We start from the raw sequence: 19668 nt of genomic DNA on the forward strand, positions 1-19668 counted from the left end.
CGGCGGTTCCAGCCGCCCCTCGCCTGCCTGCCTGCCTGCCTGCCTCCCTGCCTCCATCCCTCCACGGGGCGAGTGAGCGGACACGGGCCAGGCCGGGGCGAGCGGAGCGTTAAGAACGGGTAGGGCCCCCACCCCCAAGTCCGAAAATTAAGCCCGGGCGGGGTGTGCTCCTTGGGGAGAAGTGGCGGGGTGTCTCGGCCCGGCCGGCAGAAGGCCCGGAGGCCAGGTCTACCCGCCACAGACGCCTATGCGTGTAGTCCGGGCCTCCGGGTGCTGGAGGTCCGGTCTACCTCGCTTGCCGCCTAGGGCGGGTAGACCGGGCCGCCGTTCCGGACTCTGCCCGGCCTGCTGACGTGTGACATTGCCCAGGGTGGAAACAGTTAAGGCAGGCAGGCAGGCAGGTAGGCAGGCAGGAACCACCACCTCCAGGAGCAGTAGCAGCAGCAGCAGCAGCAGCAGCAGCAGCCAGTGCCGCTGCCTGCTCTACTGTGATGTCACCCTGGCCGGAAACAGTTCATGAACCACCACCTGCAGGAGCAGCAGCAGCAGCAGCAGCGAGTGGCAAAGCCTCCTCTCCTGTGATGTCACCCTGGCTGGAAACAGTTAAACCAGGTAGGCAGGGCTGGCATCTGACAGCAACAGAAGAAGCAGCAGCAGCAGCAGCCATTGGTCCTGCCTGCCCTACTGTGATGTCACCCTGGCTGGAAACAGTTAAGCCAGGCAGGCAGGGCTGGCATCTGACAGCAACAGCAGAAGCAGCAGCAGCAGCAGCCATTGGTCCTGCCTGCCCTACTGTGATGTCACCCTGGCTGGAAACAGTTAAGCCAGGCAGGCAGGGCTGGCATCTGACAGCAACAGCAGAAGCAGCAGCAGCAGCAGCCATTGGTTCTGCCTGCCCTACTGTGATGTCACCCTGGCTGGAAACAGTTAAGCCAGGCAGGCAGGGCTGGCATCTGACAGCAACAGCAGAAGCAGCAGCAGCAGCAGCCATTGGTCCTGCCTGCTCTACTGTGATGTCACCCTGGCCGGAAACAGTTAAGCCAGGCAGGCAGACAGGCAGGCTGGCAGTAGCAGTAGCAGCAGCCGCCATTGATCCTGCCTGCCCTACTGTGATGTCACCCTGGCTGGAAACAGTTAAGCCAGGTAGGCAGGCTGGCAGCAGCAGCAGCAGCCAGGTGCCCTGCCTGCTCTATTGTGATGTCACCCTGGCCAGAAACAGTTCAGCCAGGCAGGCAGGCAGGCAGGCTGGCAGCAGCAGCAGCAGCAGCAGCAGCAGCAGCCATTTGTCCTGCCTGCCCTACTGTGATGTCACCCTGGCTGGAAACATTTAAGCCAGGCAGGAATGGCTGGCATCTGACAGCAGCAGCAGAAGCATCAGCAGCAGCAGCAGCCATTGGTCCTGCCTGCCCTACTGTGATGTCACCCTGGCTGGAAACAGTTAAGCCAGGCAGGCAGGCTGGCAGCAGCAGCAGCAGCAGCCAGGTGCCCTGCCAGCTCTACTGTGATGTCACCCTAGCCGGAAACAGTTCAGCCAGGCAGGCAGGCTGGCAGTAGCAGCAGCAGCAGCAGCAGCAGCAGCAGCAGCCATTGGTCCTGCCTGCCCTACTGTGATGTCATCCTGGCAGGAAACAGTTAAGCCAGGTAGGCAGGCTGGCAGCAGCAGCAGCAGCAGCCAGGTGCCCTGCCTGCTCTACTGTGATGTCACCCTGGCCGGAAACAGTTCAGCCAGCCAGACAGGCAGGCTGGCAGTAGCAGCAGCAGCAGCAGCCAGGTGCCCTTCCTGCTATACTGTGATGTCACCCTGGCCGGAAACAGTTCAGGCAGGCAGGCAGGCTAGCAGTAGCAGCAGCAGCAGCAGCAGCCATTGGTCCTGCCTGCCCTACTGTGATGTCACCCTGGCTGGAAACAGTTAAGCCAGGTAGGCAGGCTGACAGCAGCAGCAGCAGCCATTGGTCCTGCCTGCTCTACTGTGATGTCACCCTGGCCGGAAACAGTTCAGCCAGGCAGTCAGGCAGGAAGGCTGGCAGTAGCAGCAGCAGCAGCAGCCATTGGTCCTGCCTGCCCTACAGTGATGTCATCCTGGCTGGAAACAGTTAAGCCAGGTAGGAAGGCTGGCAGCAGCAGCAGCAGCAGCCAGGTGCCCTGCCTGCTCCACTGTGATGTCGCCCTGGCCGGAAACAGTTCAGCCAGGCAGGCAGGCAGGCTGGCAGCAGCAGCAGCAGCAGCAGCAGCAGCAGCAGGTAGAGGTTGGTGGAGCTTTCGTCAGCCGCTGGCCTGCCTGCCTGCCCGCTTCCCTCCACCAGAGGCCTACCTCCACGGGTTGATCCGAGCATAAAGCCCAGGAAGGGGGGGGGGTGGATCGGCTTGGGGAAGGGGAGCGTTAAGCCCCGGGGATGCCCCCCGAAGAGAGGAGAATTAAGCCCGGGGGGGACTGTCCTGCCCGTGGGGAAGCGGCGGCGTCTCCAGGCCCGGCCGGCCGGAGGCCCGGAGGCCAGGTCTACCCAGCGGGCGGAGGCCAGGTCTACCCGCCATACAGGCCTATGCGGGTAGACCGGGCCTCCGCTCCCGACTCGGTCCCTTCCCCTTGCTTGTCGGCGGTTTCGGCTGCCCCTCGCCTGCCTACCTGCCTGCTTGCCTGCCTGCCTGTCTGTAAGCGGGCCCTTAAGCCCGGGAAGGGAGGTGGGAGTCTCGGCTCGGGGAAGCGGATCCTTAAGCCCCGGGGACGCCCCCCCCAAGTATGGAAAATTAAGCCTGGGCCGGACAGTCCTCCCCAGGGGGAAGCGGCGGTGTCTGCAGACCTCGCAGGCCGGTGGCCCGGAGGCCAGGTCTACCAGGCGGGCGGAGGCCAGGTCTACCTCCATGGCCGTCTATGCCGGGTAGACCGGGCCTCCCAGAGGCGGAGGCCACGTCTACCTCCATGGCCGGCTATGCCGGGTAGACCGGGCCTCCGCTCCCGACTGGGTCCCTTCCCCTTGCTTGTCGGCGGTTCCGGCCGCCCCTCGCCTGCCTGCCTGCCTGCCTGCCTCCCTGCCTCCATCCCTCCACGGGGCGAGTGAGCGGACACGGGCCAGGCCGGGGCGAGCGGAGCGTTAAGAACGGGTAGGGCCCCCACCCCCAAGTCCGAAAATTAAGCCCGGGCGGGGTGTGCTCCTTGGGGGGAAGTGGCGGGGTGTCTCGGCCCGGCCGGCTGGAGGCCCGGAGGCCAGGTCTACCCGCCACAGACGCCTATGCGGGTAGTCCGGGCCTCCGGGTGCTGGAGGCCCGGTATACCTCGCTTGCCGCCTAGGGCGGGTAGACCGGGCTGCCGTTCCGGACTCTGCCCGGCCTGCTGACGTGTGACATTGCCCAGGGTGGAAACAGTTAAGGCAGGCAGGCAGGCAGGTAGGCAGGCAGGAACCACCACCTCCAGGAGCAGCAGCAGCAGCAGCGAGTGCCACCGCCTGCTCTCCTGTGATGTCACCCTGGCTGGAAACAATTCAGCCAGGCAGGCAGGGTGGCCTCTGGCAGCAACAGCAGAAGCAGCAGCAGCAGCAGCCATTGGTCCTGCCTGCCCTACTCTGATGTCACCCTGGCTGGAAACAGTTAAGCCAGGTAGGAAGGCTGGCAGCAGCAGCAGCAGCAGCAGACAGGTGCCCTGCCTGCTCCACTGTGATGTCGCCCTGGCCGGAAACAGTTCAGCCAGGCAGGCAGGCAGGCACACAGGCTGGCAGCAGCAGCAGCAGCAGCAGCAGCAGGAGCAACAGGTAGAGGTTGGTGGAGCTTTCGTCTGCCCTTGGCCTGCCTGCCTGCCCGCTTCCCTCCACCAGAGGCCTACCTCCACGGGGTGAGCCGAGCATAAAGCCCGGGAAGGGGGGGGGTGGATCGGCTTGGGGAAGGGGAGCGTTAAGCCCCGGGGATGCCCCCCCCCAAAAAAATGGAGAATTAAGCCCGGGGGGACTGTCCTGCCCGTGGGGAAGTGGCGGCGTCTCCAGGCCCGGCCGGCCGGCGGCCCGGAGGCCAGGTCTACACGGCGGGCGGAGGCCAGGTTTACCGCCATACAGGCCTATGCCGGTAGACCGGGCCTCCGCTCCCGACTCGGTCCCTTCCCCTTGCTTGTCGGCGGTTTCGGCTGCCCCTCGCCTGCCTACCTGCCTGCTTGCCTGCCTGCCTGTCTGTAAGCGGGCCCTTAAGCCCGGGAAGGGAGGTGGGAGTCTCGGCTCGGGGAAGCGGATCCTTAAGCCCCGGGGACGCCCCCCCCCCCAAGTATGGAAAATTAAGCCCGGGCCGGACAGTCCTCCCCGGGGGGAAGCAGCGGTGTCTGCAGACCTGGCAGGCCGGTGGCCCGGAGGCCAGGTCTACCAGGCGGGCGGAGGCCAGGTCTACCTCCATGGCCGTCTATGCCGGGTAGACCGGGCCTCCCAGAGGCGGAGGCCACGTCTACCTCCATGGCCGGCTATGCCGGGCAGACCGGGCCTCCGCTCCCGACTGGGTCCCTTCCCCTTGCTTTTCGGCGGTTCCAGCCGCCCCTCGCCTGCCTGCCTGCCTGCCTGCCTCCCTGCCTCCATCCCTCCACGGGGCGAGTGAGCGGACACGGGCCAGGCCGGGGCGAGCGGAGCGTTAAGAACGGGTAGGGCCCCCACCCCCAAGTCCGAAAATTAAGCCCGGGCGGGGTGTGCTCCTTGGGGAGAAGTGGCGGGGTGTCTCGGCCCGGCCGGCAGAAGGCCCGGAGGCCAGGTCTACCCTCCACAGACGCCTATGCGTGTAGTCCGGGCCTCCGGGTGCTGGAGGTCCGGTCTACCTCGCTTGCCGCCTAGGGCGGGTAGACCGGGCCGCCGTTCCGGACTCTGCCCGGCCTGCTGACGTGTGACATTGCCCAGGGTGGAAACAGTTAAGGCAGGCAGGCAGGCAGGTAGGCAGGCAGGAACCACCACCTCCAGGAGCAGTAGCAGCAGCAGCAGCAGCAGCAGCAGCCAGTGCCGCTGCCTGCTCTACTGTGATGTCACCCTGGCCGGAAACAGTTCATGAACCACCACCTGCAGGAGCAGCAGCAGCAGCAGCAGCGAGTGGCAAAGCCTCCTCTCCTGTGATGTCACCCTGGCTGGAAACAGTTAAACCAGGTAGGCAGGGCTGGCATCTGACAGCAACAGAAGAAGCAGCAGCAGCAGCAGCCATTGGTCCTGCCTGCCCTACTGTGATGTCACCCTGGCTGGAAACAGTTAAGCCAGGCAGGCAGGGCTGGCATCTGACAGCAACAGCAGAAGCAGCAGCAGCAGCAGCCATTGGTCCTGCCTGCCCTACTGTGATGTCACCCTGGCTGGAAACAGTTAAGCCAGGCAGGCAGGGCTGGCATCTGACAGCAACAGCAGAAGCAGCAGCAGCAGCAGCCATTGGTTCTGCCTGCCCTACTGTGATGTCACCCTGGCTGGAAACAGTTAAGCCAGGCAGGCAGGGCTGGCATCTGACAGCAACAGCAGAAGCAGCAGCAGCAGCAGCCATTGGTCCTGCCTGCTCTACTGTGATGTCACCCTGGCCGGAAACAGTTAAGCCAGGCAGGCAGACAGGCAGGCTGGCAGTAGCAGTAGCAGCAGCCGCCATTGATCCTGCCTGCCCTACTGTGATGTCACCCTGGCTGGAAACAGTTAAGCCAGGTAGGCAGGCTGGCAGCAGCAGCAGCAGCCAGGTGCCCTGCCTGCTCTATTGTGATGTCACCCTGGCCAGAAACAGTTCAGCCAGGCAGGCAGGCAGGCAGGCTGGCAGCAGCAGCAGCAGCAGCAGCAGCAGCAGCAGCCATTTGTCCTGCCTGCCCTACTGTGATGTCACCCTGGCTGGAAACATTTAAGCCAGGCAGGAATGGCTGGCATCTGACAGCAGCAGCAGAAGCATCAGCAGCAGCAGCCATTTGTCCTGCCTGCCCTACTGTGATGTCACCCTGGCTGGAAACAGTTAAGCCAGGTAGGCAGGCTGACAGCAGCAGCAGCAGCCATTGGTCCTGCCTGCTCTACTGTGATGTCACCCTGGCCGGAAACAGTTCAGCCAGGCAGTCAGGCAGGAAGGCTGGCAGTAGCAGCAGCAGCAGCAGCCATTGGTCCTGCCTGCCCTACAGTGATGTCATCCTGGCTGGAAACAGTTAAGCCAGGTAGGAAGGCTGGCAGCAGCAGCAGCAGCAGCCAGGTGCCCTGCCTGCTCCACTGTGATGTCGCCCTGGCCGGAAACAGTTCAGCCAGGCAGGCAGGCAGGCTGGCAGCAGCAGCAGCAGCAGCAGCAGCAGCAGGTAGAGGTTGGTGGAGCTTTCGTCAGCCGCTGGCCTGCCTGCCTGCCCGCTTCCCTCCACCAGAGGCCTACCTCCACGGGTTGATCCGAGCATAAAGCCCAGGAAGGGGGGGGGGTGGATCGGCTTGGGGAAGGGGAGCGTTAAGCCCCAGGGATGCCCCCCGAAGAGAGGAGAATTAAGCCCGGGGGGGACTGTCCTGCCCGTGGGGAAGCGGCGGCGTCTCCAGGCCCGGCCGGCCGGAGGCCCGGAGGCCAGGTCTACCCAGCGGGCGGAGGCCAGGTCTACCCGCCATACAGGCCTATGCGGGTAGACCGGGCCTCCGCTCCCGACTCGGTCCCTTCCCCTTGCTTGTCGGCGGTTTCGGCTGCCCCTCGCCTGCCTACCTGCCTGCTTGCCTGCCTGCCTGTCTGTAAGCGGGCCCTTAAGCCCGGGAAGGGAGGTGGGAGTCTCGGCTCGGGGAAGCGGATCCTTAAGCCCCGGGGACGCCCCCCCCAAGTATGGAAAATTAAGCCTGGGCCGGACAGTCCTCCCCAGGGGGAAGCGGCGGTGTCTGCAGACCTGGCAGGCCGGTGGCCCGGAGGCCAGGTCTACCAGGCGGGCGGAGGCCAGGTCTACCTCCATGGCCGTCTATGCCGGGTAGACCGGGCCTCCCAGAGGCGGAGGCCACGTCTACCTCCATGGCCGGCTATGCCGGGTAGACCGGGCCTCCGCTCCCGACTGGGTCCCTTCCCCTTGCTTGTCGGCGGTTCCGGCCGCCCCTCGCCTGCCTGCATGCCTGCCTGCCTCCCTGCCTCCATCCCTCCACGGGGCGAGTGAGCGGACACGGGCCAGGCCGGGTCGAGCGGACCGTTAAGACCGGGGAGGGCCCCCACCCCCAAGGCCGAAAATTAAGCCCGGGCGGTGTGTGCTCCTTGGCGGGAAGCGGCGGGGTGTCTCGGCCCGGCTGGCTGGAGGCCTGGAGGCCAGGTCTACCCGCCATAGACGCCTATGCGGGTAGTCCGGTGCTCCGAGTGCTGGAGGCCCGGTCTACCTCCCTTGCCGGCTAGGGCGGGTAAACCGGGCAGTCGTTCCGGACTCTGACCGGCCTGCTGACGTGTGACATTGCCCTGGGTGGAAACAGTTAAGGCAGGCAGGCAGGCAGGCACCACCACCTCCAGCAGAAGCAGCAGCAGCAGCAGCAGCAGCCATTGGCACTGCCTCCTCTCTTGTGATGTCACCCTGGCTGGAAACAATTCAGCCTGGCAGGCAGGGTGGCTTCTGGCAGCAGCAGCAGCAGCAGCAGCAGCAGCAGCAGCAGCAGGAGCAGCCATTGGTCCTGCCTGCCCTACTGTGATGTCACCCTGGCTGGAAACAGTAAAGCCAGGCAGGCAGGGCCGGCATCTGACAGCAGCAGCAGAAGCAACAGCAGCAGCAGCCATTGGTCCTGCCTGCCCTACTGTGATGTCACCCTGGCTGGAAACAGTTAAGCCAGGTAGGCAGGCTGGCAGCAGCAGCAGCAGCAGCAGCCAGGTGCCCTGCCTCCTCTACTGTGATGTCTCCCTGGAAGGAAACAGATCAGCCAGGCAGGCAGGCAGGCAGGCTTGCTGGCAGTAGTAGCAGTAGCAGCAGCAGCAGCAGCAGCAGCAGCAGCAGCAGCAGCCATTGGTCCTGCCTGCCGTACTGTGATGACACCCTGGCTGGAAACAGTTAAGCCAGGTAGGCAGGCTGGCAGCAGCAGCAGCAGCAGCAGCCAGGTGCCCTGCCTGCTCTACTGTGATGTCACCCTGGCCTGAAACAGTTCGGCCAGGCAGGCAGGCAGGCTGGCTGGCAGTAGCAGCAGCAGCAGCAGCCATTGGTCCTGCCTGCCCTACTGTGTTGTCACCCTGGCTGGAAACAGTTAAGCCAGGTAGCAAGGCTGGCAGCAGCAGCAGCAGCAGCAGCAGCAGCCAGGTGCCCTGCCTGCTCTACTGTGATGTCACCCTAGCCGGAAACAGTTCAGCGAGGCAGGCAGGCAGGCTGGCTGGCAGTAGTAGCAGCAGCAACAGCAGCAGCAGCAGCCGCCATTGGTCCTGCCTGCCCTACTGTGATGTGACACAGGCTTGAAACAGTTAAGCCTGGTAGGCAGGCTGGCAGCAGCAGCAGCAGCAGCAGCCAGGTGCCCTGCCTGCTCTACTGTGATGTCACCCAGGCCGGAAACAGTTCAGCCAGGCAGGCAGACAGGCTGGCTCGCAGTAGCAGTAGCAGCAGCAGCAGCAGCAGCAGCAGCAGCAGCAGCAGCAGCAGCCATTGGTCCTGCCTGCCCTACTGTGATGTCACCCTGGCTGGAAACAGTTAAGCCAGGTAGGCAGGCTGACAGCAGCAGCAGCAGCCATTGGTCCTGCCTGCTCTACTGTGATGTCACCCTGGCCGGAAACAGTTCAGCCAGGCAGTCAGGCAGGAAGGCTGGCAGTAGCAGCAGCAGCAGCAGCAGCAGCCATTGGTCCTGCCTGCCCTACAGTGATGTCATCCTGGCTGGAAACAGTTAAGCCAGGTAGGAAGGCTGGCAGCAGCAGCAGCAGCAGCCAGGTGCCCTGCCTGCTCCACTGTGATGTCGCCCTGGCCGGAAACAGTTCAGCCAGGCAGGCAGGCAGGCTGGCAGCAGCAGCAGCAGCAGCAGCAGCAGCAGCAGCAGCAGCCATTGGTCCTACATGCCCTACTGTGATGTCACCCTGGCTGGTAACAGTTCAGCCAGGCAGGCAAGCAGGCAGGCTGACAGCAGCAGCAGCAGCAGCAGCAGCAGCAGCCATTGGTCCTGCCTGCGCTACTGTGATGTCACCCTGGCTGGAAACAGTTAAGCCAGGTAGGCAGGCTGGCGGCAGCAGCAGCAGCAGCCAGCTGCCCTGCCTGCTCTGCTGTGATGTCACCCTGGCCGGAAACAGTTCAGCCAGGCAGGCAGGCAGGCAGGCTGGCAGTAGCAGCAGCAGCAGCAGCAGCAGCAGCAGCAGCCATTGGTCCTACATGCCCTACTGTGATGTCACCCTGGCTGGAAAAAGTTAAGCCAGGTACGCAGGCTGGCAGCAGCAGCAGCAGCAGCAGACAGGTGCCCTGCCTCCTCTACTGTGATGTCACCCTGGCCGGAAACAGTTCAGCCAGGCAGGCAAGCAGGCAGGCTGACAGCAGCAGCAGCAGCAGCAGCAGCAGCAGCAGCAGCAGCAGCAGCCATTGGTCCTGCCTGCCTACTGTGATGTCACCCTGGCTGGAAACAGTTAAGCCAGGTAGGCAGGCTGGCAGCAGCAGCAGCAGCAGCAGCAGCAGCAGCAGCAGCAGCCAGGTGCCCTGCCTGCTCTACTGTGATGTGACCCTGGCCGGAAACAGTTCAGCTAGGCAGGCAGGCAGGCAGGCTGGCAGTAGCAGCAGCAGCAGCAGCAGCAGCAGCAGCAGCAGCAGCGATTGGTCCTGCCTGCCCTACTGTGATGTCAACCTGGCTGGAAACAGTTAAGCCAGGTAGGCAGGCTGGCAGTAGCAGCAGCAGCAGCAGCAGCCATTGGTCCCGCCTGCTCTACTGTGATGTCACCCTGGCCGGAAAAAGTTCAGCCAGGCAGGCAGGCTGGCAGTAGCAGCAGCAGCAGCAGCAGCAGCAGCAGCAGCAGCAGCCATTGGTCGTGCCTGCCCTACTGTGATGTCACCATGGCTGGAAACAGTTAAGCCAGGTAGGCAGGCTGGCACAGCAGCAGCAGCAGCCAGGTACCCTGCCTGCTCTACTGTGATATCATCCTGGCCGGAAACAGTTCAGCCAGGCAAGCAGGCAGGCAGGCTGGCAGTAGCAGCAGCAGCAGCAGCAGCAGCAGCAGCAGCAGCAGCAGCAGCCATTGGTCCGGCCTGCCCTACTGTGATGTCACCCTGTCCGGAAACATTTCAGCCAGGCAGGCAGGCAGCCTGGCAGTAACAGCAGCAGCAGCAGCAACAGCAGCAGCAGCTGCAGCCATTGGTCCTGCCTGCCCTACTGTGATGTCACCCTGGCTGGTAGAGGTTGGTGGAGCTTTCGTCAGCCCCTGGCCTGCCCGCCTGCCCGCTTCCCTCCACCAGAGGCCTACCTCCACGGCGTGAGCCGAGCATAAAGCCCCGGAAGGGGGGGTGGATCGGATTGGGGAAGGGGAGCGTTAAGCCCCGGGGATGCCCCCCCCCAAGAGTGGAGAATTAAGCCCAGGCGGGACTGTCCTGACCGGGGGGAAGCGGCGGCGTCTCCAGGCCCGGCCGGCTGGGGGTCCGGAGGCCAGGTCTAACCTGCGGGCGGAGGCCAGGTCTACCCGCCATAGACGCCTATGCGGGTAGTCCGGGCCTCCGGGTGCTGGAGGCCCGGTCTACCTCACTTGCCGGCTCCGGCGGGTAGACCGGGGCGCCGTTCCAGACTCTGACCGGCCTGCGGACATGTGAAATTGCACTGGGTGGAAACAGTTAAGGCAGGCAGGCAGGCAGGCAGGCACCACCACCTCCAGCAGCAGCAGCAGCAGCAGCAGCAGCAGCAGCAGCAGCAGCAGCCGGTGGCACTGCCTCCTCTCCTGTGATGTCACCCTGGCTGGAAACAATTCAGCCAGGCAGGCAGGGTGGGTTCTGGCAGCAGCAGCAGCAGCAAAAGCAGCAGCAGCAGGAGCAAAAGCAGCAGCAGCCAATGGTCCTGCCTCCCCTACTGTGATGTCACCCTGGCTGGAAAAAGTTAAGCCAGGCAGGCAGGGCTGGCATCTGACAGCAGCAGCAGAAGCAGCAGCAGCAGCAGCAGCCATTGGTCCTGCCTGCCCTACTGTGATGTCACCCTGGCTATAAACAGTTAAGCCAGGTAGGCAGGCTGGCAGCAGCAGCAGCAGCAGCAGCCAGGTGCCCTGCCTGCTCAACTGTGATGTCACCCTGGCCTGAAACAGTTCAGCCAGGCAGGCAGGCAGGCAGGCAGGCTGGCAGCAGCAGCAGCCATTGGTCCTGCCTGCCCTACTGTGATGTCCCCCTGGCTGGAAACAGTTAAGCCAGGTAGGCAGGCTGGCAGCAGCAGCAGCAGCAGCAGCCAGGTGCCCTGCCTGCTCTACTGTAATGTCACCCTGCCCGGAAACAGTTCAGCCAGGCAGGCAGGCAGGCTGGAAGTAGCAGCAGCAGGAGCAGCAGCAGCAGCAGCAGCCATTGGTCCTGCCTGCCCTACTGTGATGTCACCCTGGCTGGAAACAGTTAAGCCAGGCAGGCAGGCCTGGCATCTGACAGCAGCAGCAGAAGCAGCAGCAGCAGCAGCCATTGGTCCTGCCTGCCCTACTGTGATGTCACCCTGGCTGGAAACTGTTAAGCCAGGTAGGCAGGCTGACAGCAGCAGCAGCAGCCAGGTGACCTGCCTCCTCTACTGTGATGTCACCCTGGCCGGAAACAGTTCAGCCAGGCAGGCAGGCAGGCTGGCTGACGTGTGACATTGCCCTGAGTGGAAACAGTTAAGGCAGGCAGGCTGGCAGGCAGGCAGGCAGGCACCACCACCACCAGCAGCAGCAGCAACAGCAGCAGCAGCAGCCAGTGGCACTGCCTCCTCTCCTGTGATGTCACCCTGGCTGGAAACAATTCAGCCAGGTAGGCAGGGTGGCTTCTGCCAGCAGCAGCAGCAGCAGCAGCAGCAGCAGCACCAGCAGCAGCAGCAGAAGCAGTAAAAGCGAAAGTAAAAGCAGCAGCAGCACCAGCAGCACCAGCAAAAGCAGCAGCAGCACAAGCGAAAGCAGCAGCAGCCAATTGTCCTGCCTGCCCTACTGTGATGTCACCCTGGCCGGAAACAGTTCAGCCAGGCAGGCAGGCAGGCAGGCTGGCAGTAGCAGCAGCAGCAGCAGCAGCAGCCATTGGTCCTGCCTGCCCTACTGTGATGTCACCCTGGCTGGAAACAGTTAAGCCAGGTAGGCAGGCTGGCAGCTGCAGCAGCAGCTGCAGCAGGAGCAGCAGCAGCCAGGTGCACTGCCTGCTCTACTGTGATGTCACCCTGGCCGGAAACATTTCAGCCAGGCAGGCAGGCTGGCAGTAGCAGCAGCAGCAGCAGCAGCAGCAGCAGCAGCAGCAGCAGCAGCAGCAGCCATTGGTCCTGCCTGCCCTACTGTGATGTCACCCTGGCTGGAAACAGTTAAGGCAGGTAGCCAGGCTGGCAGCAGCAGCAGCAGCAGCCAGGTGCCCTGCCTGCTCTACTGTGATGTCACCCTGGCCGGAAAGAGTTCCGCCATCCAGGCAGGCAGGCTGGCAGTAGCAGCAGCAGCAGCAGCAGCAGCAGCAGCAGCAGCAGCAGCCACCATTGGTCCTACCTGCCCTACTGTGATGACACCCTGGCTGGAAACAGTTAAGCAAGGTAGGCAGGCTGGCAGCAGCAGCAGCAGCAGCCAGGTGCCCTGCCTGCTCTACTGTGAAGTCACCCTGGCTGGAAACAGTTCAGCCAGGCAGGCACTCAGGCAGGCAGGCTGGAAGTAGCAGCAGAAGCAGCAGCACCAGCAGCAGCCAGGTGCCCTTCCTGCCCTACTGTGATGTCACCCTGGCAGGAAACAGTTAAGCCAGGCTAGCAGGCTGGCAGCAGCAGCAGCAGCAGCAGCAGCAGCAGCCGCCAGGTGCCCTGCCTGCTCTACTGTTATGTCACCGTGGCTGGAAACAGTTCAGCCAGGCAGGCAGGCAGACACGCTGGCAGTAGCAGCAGCAGCAGCAGCCATTGGTCCTGCCTGCCCTAATGTGATGTCACCCTGGCTGGAAACAGTTAAGCCAGGTAGGCAGACTGGCAGCAGCAGCAGCAGCAGCAGCAGCAGCAGCAGCAGCCAGGTGCCCTTCCTGCCCTACTGTGATGTCACCCTGGCCGGAAACAGTTAAGCCAGGCTGGCAGGCTGGCAGCAGCAGCAGCAGCAGCAGCAGCAGCAGCAGCAGCAGCCGCCGCCAGGTGCCCTGCCTGCTCTACTGTGATGTCACCCTGGCCGGAAACAGTTCAGCCAGGTAGGCAGGCAGGCAGGCTGGCAGTAGCAGCAGCAGCAGCAAAAGCCATTGGTCCTGCCTGCTCTACTGTGATATCACCCTGGCTGGATACAGTTAAGCCAGGTAGGCAGGCTGGCAGCAGCAGCAGCAGCAGCCAGGTGCCCTGCCTGCTCTACTGTGATGTCACCCTGGCTGGAAACAATTCAGCCAGGCAGGCAGGCTGGCAGCAGCAGCAGCAGCAGCCAGGTGCCCTGCCTGCTCTACTGTGATGTCACCCTGGCCGGAAACAGTTCAGCCAGGAAGGCAGGCAGGCAGGCTGGCAGTAGCAGCAGCAGCAGCAAAAGCCATTGGTCCTGCCTGCCCTACTGTGATATCACCCTGGCTGGAAACAGTTAAGCCAGGTAGGCAGGCTGGCAGCAGCAGCAGCAGCAGCAGCTAGGTGCCCTGCCTGCCCTACTGTGATGTCACCCTGGCCGGAAACATTTCAGCCAGGCAGGCAGGCTGGCAGTAGCAGCAGCAGCAGCAGCAGCAGCAGCAGCAGCAGCAGCAGCAGCAGCAGCAGCAGCAGCCATTGGTCCTGCCTGCCCTACTGTGATGTCACCCTGGCTGGAAACAGTTAAGGCAGGTAGCCAGGCTGGCAGCAGCAGCAGCAGCAGCCAGGTGCCCTGCCTGCTCTACTGTGATGTCACCCTGGCCGGAAACAGTTCAGCCAGGCAGGCACGCAGGCAGGCAGGCTGGCAGTAGCAGCAGAAGCAGCAGCACCAGCAGCAGCCAGGTGCCCTTCCTGCCCTACTGTGATGTCACCCTGGCAGGAAACAGTTAAGCCAGGCTAGCAGGCTGGCAGCAGCAGCAGCAGCAGCAGCAGCAGCAGCAGCAGCAGCCGCCGCCAGGTGCCCTGCCTGCTCTACTGTTATGTCACCGTGGCTGGAAACAGTTCAGCCAGGCAGGCAGGCAGACACGCTGGCAGTAGCAGCAGCAGCAGCAGCCATTGGTCCTGCCTGCCCTAATGTGATGTCACCCTGGCTGGAAACAGTTAAGCCAGGTAGGCAGACTGGCAGCAGCAGCAGCAGCAGCAGCAGCAGCAGCAGCAGCCAGGTGCCCTTCCTGCCCTACTGTGATGTCACCCTGGCAGGAAACAGTTAAGCCAGGCTGGCAGGCTGGCAGCAGCAGCAGCAGCAGCAGCAGCAGCAGCCGCCGCCAGGTGCCCTGCCTGCTCTACTGTGATGTCACCCTGGCCGGAAACAGTTCAGCCAGGCAGGCAGGCAGACACGCTGGCAGTAGCAGCAGCAGCAGCCATTGGTCCTGCCTGCTCTACTGTGAAATCACCTTGGCCGGAAACAGTTCAGCCAGGCAGGCAGGCAGCCAGGCTGGCAGTAGCAGCCAGGTGCCCTGCCTGCCCTACTGTGATCTCACCCTGGCTGGAAACAGTTAAGCCAGGTAGGCAGGCTAGCAGCAGCAGCAGCAGCAGCAGCCATTGGTCCTGCCTGCCCTACTGTGATGTCACCCTGGCTGGAAACAGTTAAGCCAGGTAGGCAGGCTGGCAGCAGCAGCAGCAGCAGCCAGGTGCCCTGCCTGCTCTACTGTGATGTCACCCTGGCCGGAAACAATTCAGCCAGGCAGGCAGGCAGGCAGGCTGGCAGCAGCAGCAGCCATTGGTCCTGCCTGCCCTACTGTGATGTCCCCCTGGCTGGAAACAGTTAAGCAAGGCAGGCAGGCTGACAGCAGCAGCAGCAGCCAGGTGACCTGCCTCCTCTACTGTGATGTCACCCTGGCCGGAAACAGTTCAGCCAGGCCGGCAGGACTGGCATCTGACAATAGCAGCAGAAGCAGCAGCAGCAGCCATTGGTACTGCCTGCCCTACTGTGATGTCACCCTGGCTGGAAAAAGTTAAGCCAGGTAGGCAGACTTGCAGCAGCAGCAGCAGCAGCAGCCAGGTGCCCTGCTTGCTCTACTGTGATGTCACCCTGGCCGGAAACAGTTCAGCCAGGCAGGCACGCAGTCAGGCAGGCTGGCAGTAGCAGCAGAAGCAGCAGCAGCAGCAGCAGCCAGGTGCCCTTCCTGCCCTACTGTGATGTCACCCTGGCAGGAAACAGTTAAGCCAGGCAGGCAGGCTGGCAGCAGCAGCAGCAGCAGCAGCAGCCGCCAGGTGCCCTGCCTGCTCTACTGTTATGTCACCCTGGCCGGAAACAGTTCAGCCAGGCAGGCAGGCAGACACGCTGGCAGCAGCAGCAGCAGCAGCAGCCATTGGTCCTGCCTGCCCTACTGTGATGTCACCCTGGCTGGAAACAGTTCAGCCAGGCAGGCAGGCAGGCAGGCTGGCAGTAGCAGCCAGGTGCCCTGCCTGCTCTACTGTGATGTCACCCTGGCCGGAAAAAGTTGAGCCAGGCAGCCAGGCAGGCAGGCTGGCAGTAGCAGCAGCAGCAGCAGCAGCAGCAGCAGCCATTGGTCCTGCCTGCCCTACTGTGATGTCCCCCTGGCTGGAAACAGTTAAGCCAGGTAGGCAGGCTGGCAGCAGCAGCAGCAGCAGCAGAGAGCTGCCCTGCCTGCTCTACTGTGATGTCACCCTGGCCGGAAACAGTTCAGCCAGGCAGGCACGCAGGCAGGCTGGCAGTAGCAGCAGCAGGAGCAGCAGCAGCAGCAGCAGCCATTGGTCCTGCCTGCCCTATTGTGATGTCACCCTGGCTGAAAACAGTTAAGCCAGGCAGGCAGGGCTGGCATCTGACAGCAGCAGCAGAAGCAGCAGCATCAGCAGCCATTGGTCCTGCCTGCCCTACTGTGATGTCACCCTGGCTGGAAACAGTTAAGCCAGGTAGGCAGGCTGACAGCAGCAGCAGCAGCCAGGTGACCTGCCTCCTCTACTGTGATGTCACCCTGGAAGGGAAACAGTTCAGCCAGGCAGGCAGGACTGGCATCTGACAACAGCAGCAGAAGCAGCAGCAGCAGCCATTGGTACTGCCTGCCCTACTGTGATGTAACCCTGGCTGGAAACAGTTCAGCCAGGCAGGCAGGCTGGCAGCAGCAGCAGCAGCAGCAGCAGCAGCAGCAGCAGCCAGGTGCCCTGCCTGCTCTACTGTTATATCACCCTGGCCAGAAACAGTTCAGCCAGGCAGGCAGACAGGCTGGCAGTAGCAGCAGCAGCAGCAGCCATTGGTCCTGCCTGCCCTACTGTGATGTCACCCTGGCTGGAAACAGTTAAGCCAGGTAGGCAGGCTGGCAGCAGCAGCAGCAGCCAGGTGCCCTGCATCCTCTACTGTGATGTCACCCTGGCCAAAAACAGTTCAGCCAGGTAGGCAGGCAGGCAGTCTGGCAGTAGCAGCAGCAGCAGCAGCAACCATTGGTCCTGCCTGCCCTACTGTGATGTCACCATGGCTGGAAACAAATAAGCCAGGTAGGCTGGCTGGCAGTACTAGCAGCAGCAGCAGCAGCAGCAGCAGCAGCAGCCATTGGTCCTGCCTGCCCTACTGTGATGTCACCCTGGCTGGAAACAGTTAAGCCAGGTAGGCAGGCTGGCAGCAACAGCAGCAGCAGCAGCAGGTGCCCTGCCTGCTCTACTGTGATGTCACCCTGGCCGGAAACAGTTCAGCCAGGCAGGCAGGCAGACAGGCTGGCAGTAGCAGCAGCAGCAGCAGCAGCAGCAGCAGCAGCAGCCATTGGTCCTGCCTGCCCTACTGTGATGTCACCCTGGCTGGAAACAGTTAAGCCAGGTAGGCAGGCTGGCAGCAGCAGCAGCAGCAGCAGCAGCAGCCAGGTGCCCTGCCTGCTCTACTGTGATGTCACCTTGGCCGGAAACAGTTCAGCCAGGCAGGGAGGCAGGCAGACTGGCAGTAGCAGCAGTAGCAGTAGCAGCAGCAGCAGCAGCAGCAGCAGCAGCAAGTAGAGTTTGGTGGAGCTGTCGTCAGCCCCTGGCCTGCCCGCCTGCCCGCTTCCCTCCACCAGAGGCCTACCTCCACGGGGTGAGCCGAGCATAAAGCCCGGGAAGGGGGGGTGGATCGGCTTGGGGAAGGGGAGCGATAAGCCCCGGGGATGCCCCCCCCCAAGAGTGGAGAATTAAGCCCGGGCGGGACGGTCCTGCCCGGGGGGAAGCAGCCGCGTTTCCAGGCCTGGCCGGCTGGAGGCCCGGAGGCCACGTCTACACGGAAGGCGGAGGCCAGGTCTACCCGCCATAGACGCCTATGCGGGTAGTCCGGGCCTTCGGGGGCTTGAGGCCTGGTATACCTCCCTTGCTGGCTGCGGCGGGTAGACCGGGCCGCCGTTCCGGACTCTGCCCGGCCTGCTGACGTGCGAAATTGCCCTGGGTGGAAACAGTTAAGGCAGGCAGGCAGGCAGGCACGCAGGCACCACCACCTCCAGCAGCAGCAGCAGCAGCAGCAGCAGCAGCAGCAGCAGCAGCCAGTGGCACTGCCTCCTCTTCTGTGATGTCACCCTGGCTGGAAACAGTTAAGCAAGGCAAGCAGGGCTGGCATCTGACAGCAGCAGTACTACTGCCTGCCTGCCTGACTGGCTGAACTGTTTCCGGCCAGGGTGACATCACAGTAGAGCAGGCAGGGTACCTGGCTGCTGCTGCTGCTGCTGCCAGCCTGCCTACCTGGCTTAACTGTTTCTAGCTAGGGTGACATCACAGTAGGGCAGGCAGGACCAAAGGCTGTTGCTGCTGCTGCTTCTGCCATACTGCCTGCCTGCCTGCCTGGCTGAACTGTTTCCGGCTAGGGTGACATCACATTAGAGCAGGCAGGGCACCTGGCTGCTGCTGCTGCTGCCAGCCTGCCTGTCGGGCTGGCTGAACTGTTTCCGGCCAGGGTGACATCACAGTAGAGCAGGCAAGGCACCTGGCTGCTGCTGCTGCTGCTGCCAGCCTGCCTACCTGGCTTAACTGTTTCCAGCCAGGGTGACATCACAGTAGGGCAGGCAGGACCAATGGCTGCTGCTGCTGCTGCTGCTGCTGCTGCTGCTGCTTCTGCTGCTACTGCCAGCTTGCCTGACTGGCTGAAATGTTTCTGGCCAGGGTGACATCACAGTAGAGCAGGCAGTGCACCTGGATGCTGCTGCTGCTGCTGCTGCTGCTGCTGCAGCTACCAGCCTGCCTACCTGGCTTAACTGTTTCCAGCCAGTGTGACATCACAGTAGGGCAGGCAGGACCAATGGCTGCTGCTGCTGCTGCTGCTACTGCTAGCCTGCCTGCCTGCCTGAACTGTTTCCGGCCAGGGTGACATCACAGTATAGCAGGAAGGGCACCTGGCTGCTGCTGCTGCTGCTACTGCCAGCCTGCCTGTCTGGCTGGCTGAACTGTTTCCGGCCAGGGTGACATCACAGTAGAGCAGGCAGGGCACCTGGCTGCTGCTGCTGCTGCTGCCAGCCTGCCTACCTGGCTTAACTGTTTCCTGCCAGGATGACATCACAGTAGGGCAGGCAGGACCAATGGCTGCTGCTGCTGCTGCTGCTGCTGCTGCTGCTACTGCCAGCCTGCCTGCCTGGCTGAACTGTTTCCGGCTAGGGTGACATCACAGTAGAGCTGGCAGGGCACCTGGCTGCTGCTGCTGCTGCTGCCAGCCTGCCTGCCTGGCTTAACTGTTTCCAGCCAGGGTGACATCACAGTAGGGCAGGCAGGACCAATGGCTGCTGCTGCTGCTGCTGCTGCTGCTGCTGCTGCTGCCTGCCTGCCTGCCTGGCTGAACTATTTCCGGCCAGGGTGACATCACAGTAGAGCTGGCAGGGCACCCTGCTGCTGCTGCTGCTGCTGCTGCTGCTTCTGCCAGCCTGCCTGCCTGGCTTAACTGTCTCCAGGCAGGGTGACATCACAGTAGGGTAGGCAGGACCATTGGCTGCTTTTGCTTTTGCTTTTGCTTTTGCTTTTGCTTTTGCTTTTGCTTTTGCTTTTGCTTTTGCTTTTGCTGCTGCTGCTGCTGCTGCTGCTGCTGCTGCTGCTACTGCCAGCCTGCCTGCCTGCATGCCTGGCTGAATTGTTTCCGGCCTGGGTGACATCACAGTAGGGCAGGCAGGACCAATGGCTGCTGTTGCTCCTGCTGCTGCTACTGCCAGCCTGCCAGCTTGCCTGCCTGGCTTAACTGTTTCCAGCCAGGGTGACATCACAGTAGGGCAGGCAGGACCAATGGCTGCTGCTGCTTTTGCTGCTGCTGCTGCTGCCAGCCTGCCTGCCTGCCTGCCTGGCTAAATTGTTTCCAGCCATGGTGACATCACAGGAAAGGAGGCCGTGCCACTAGCTGCTGCTGCTGCTGCTGCTGCTGCTGCTGCTGGACGTGGTTGTGCCTGCCTGCCTACCTGCCTTCCTGCTTTAACTGTTTCCACCCAGGGAAATGTCACATGTCAGCAGGCCGGGCAGAGTCCGGAACGGCGGCCCGGTCTACCCGCCCTAGCAGGCAAGGGAGGTAGACCAGGCCTCCAGCACCCGGAGCCCCGAACGACCCACATAGGCGTCTATGGCGGGTAGTCCTGGCCTCCGGGCCTCTGGCCGGCCGGGCCTGGAGACACCGCCACTTCCCCCTGGGCTG

Source organism: Hemicordylus capensis, chromosome 3 (assembly GCF_027244095.1).
Source record: "Hemicordylus capensis ecotype Gifberg chromosome 3, rHemCap1.1.pri, whole genome shotgun sequence".
NCBI lineage: Eukaryota > Metazoa > Chordata > Lepidosauria > Squamata > Cordylidae > Hemicordylus > Hemicordylus capensis.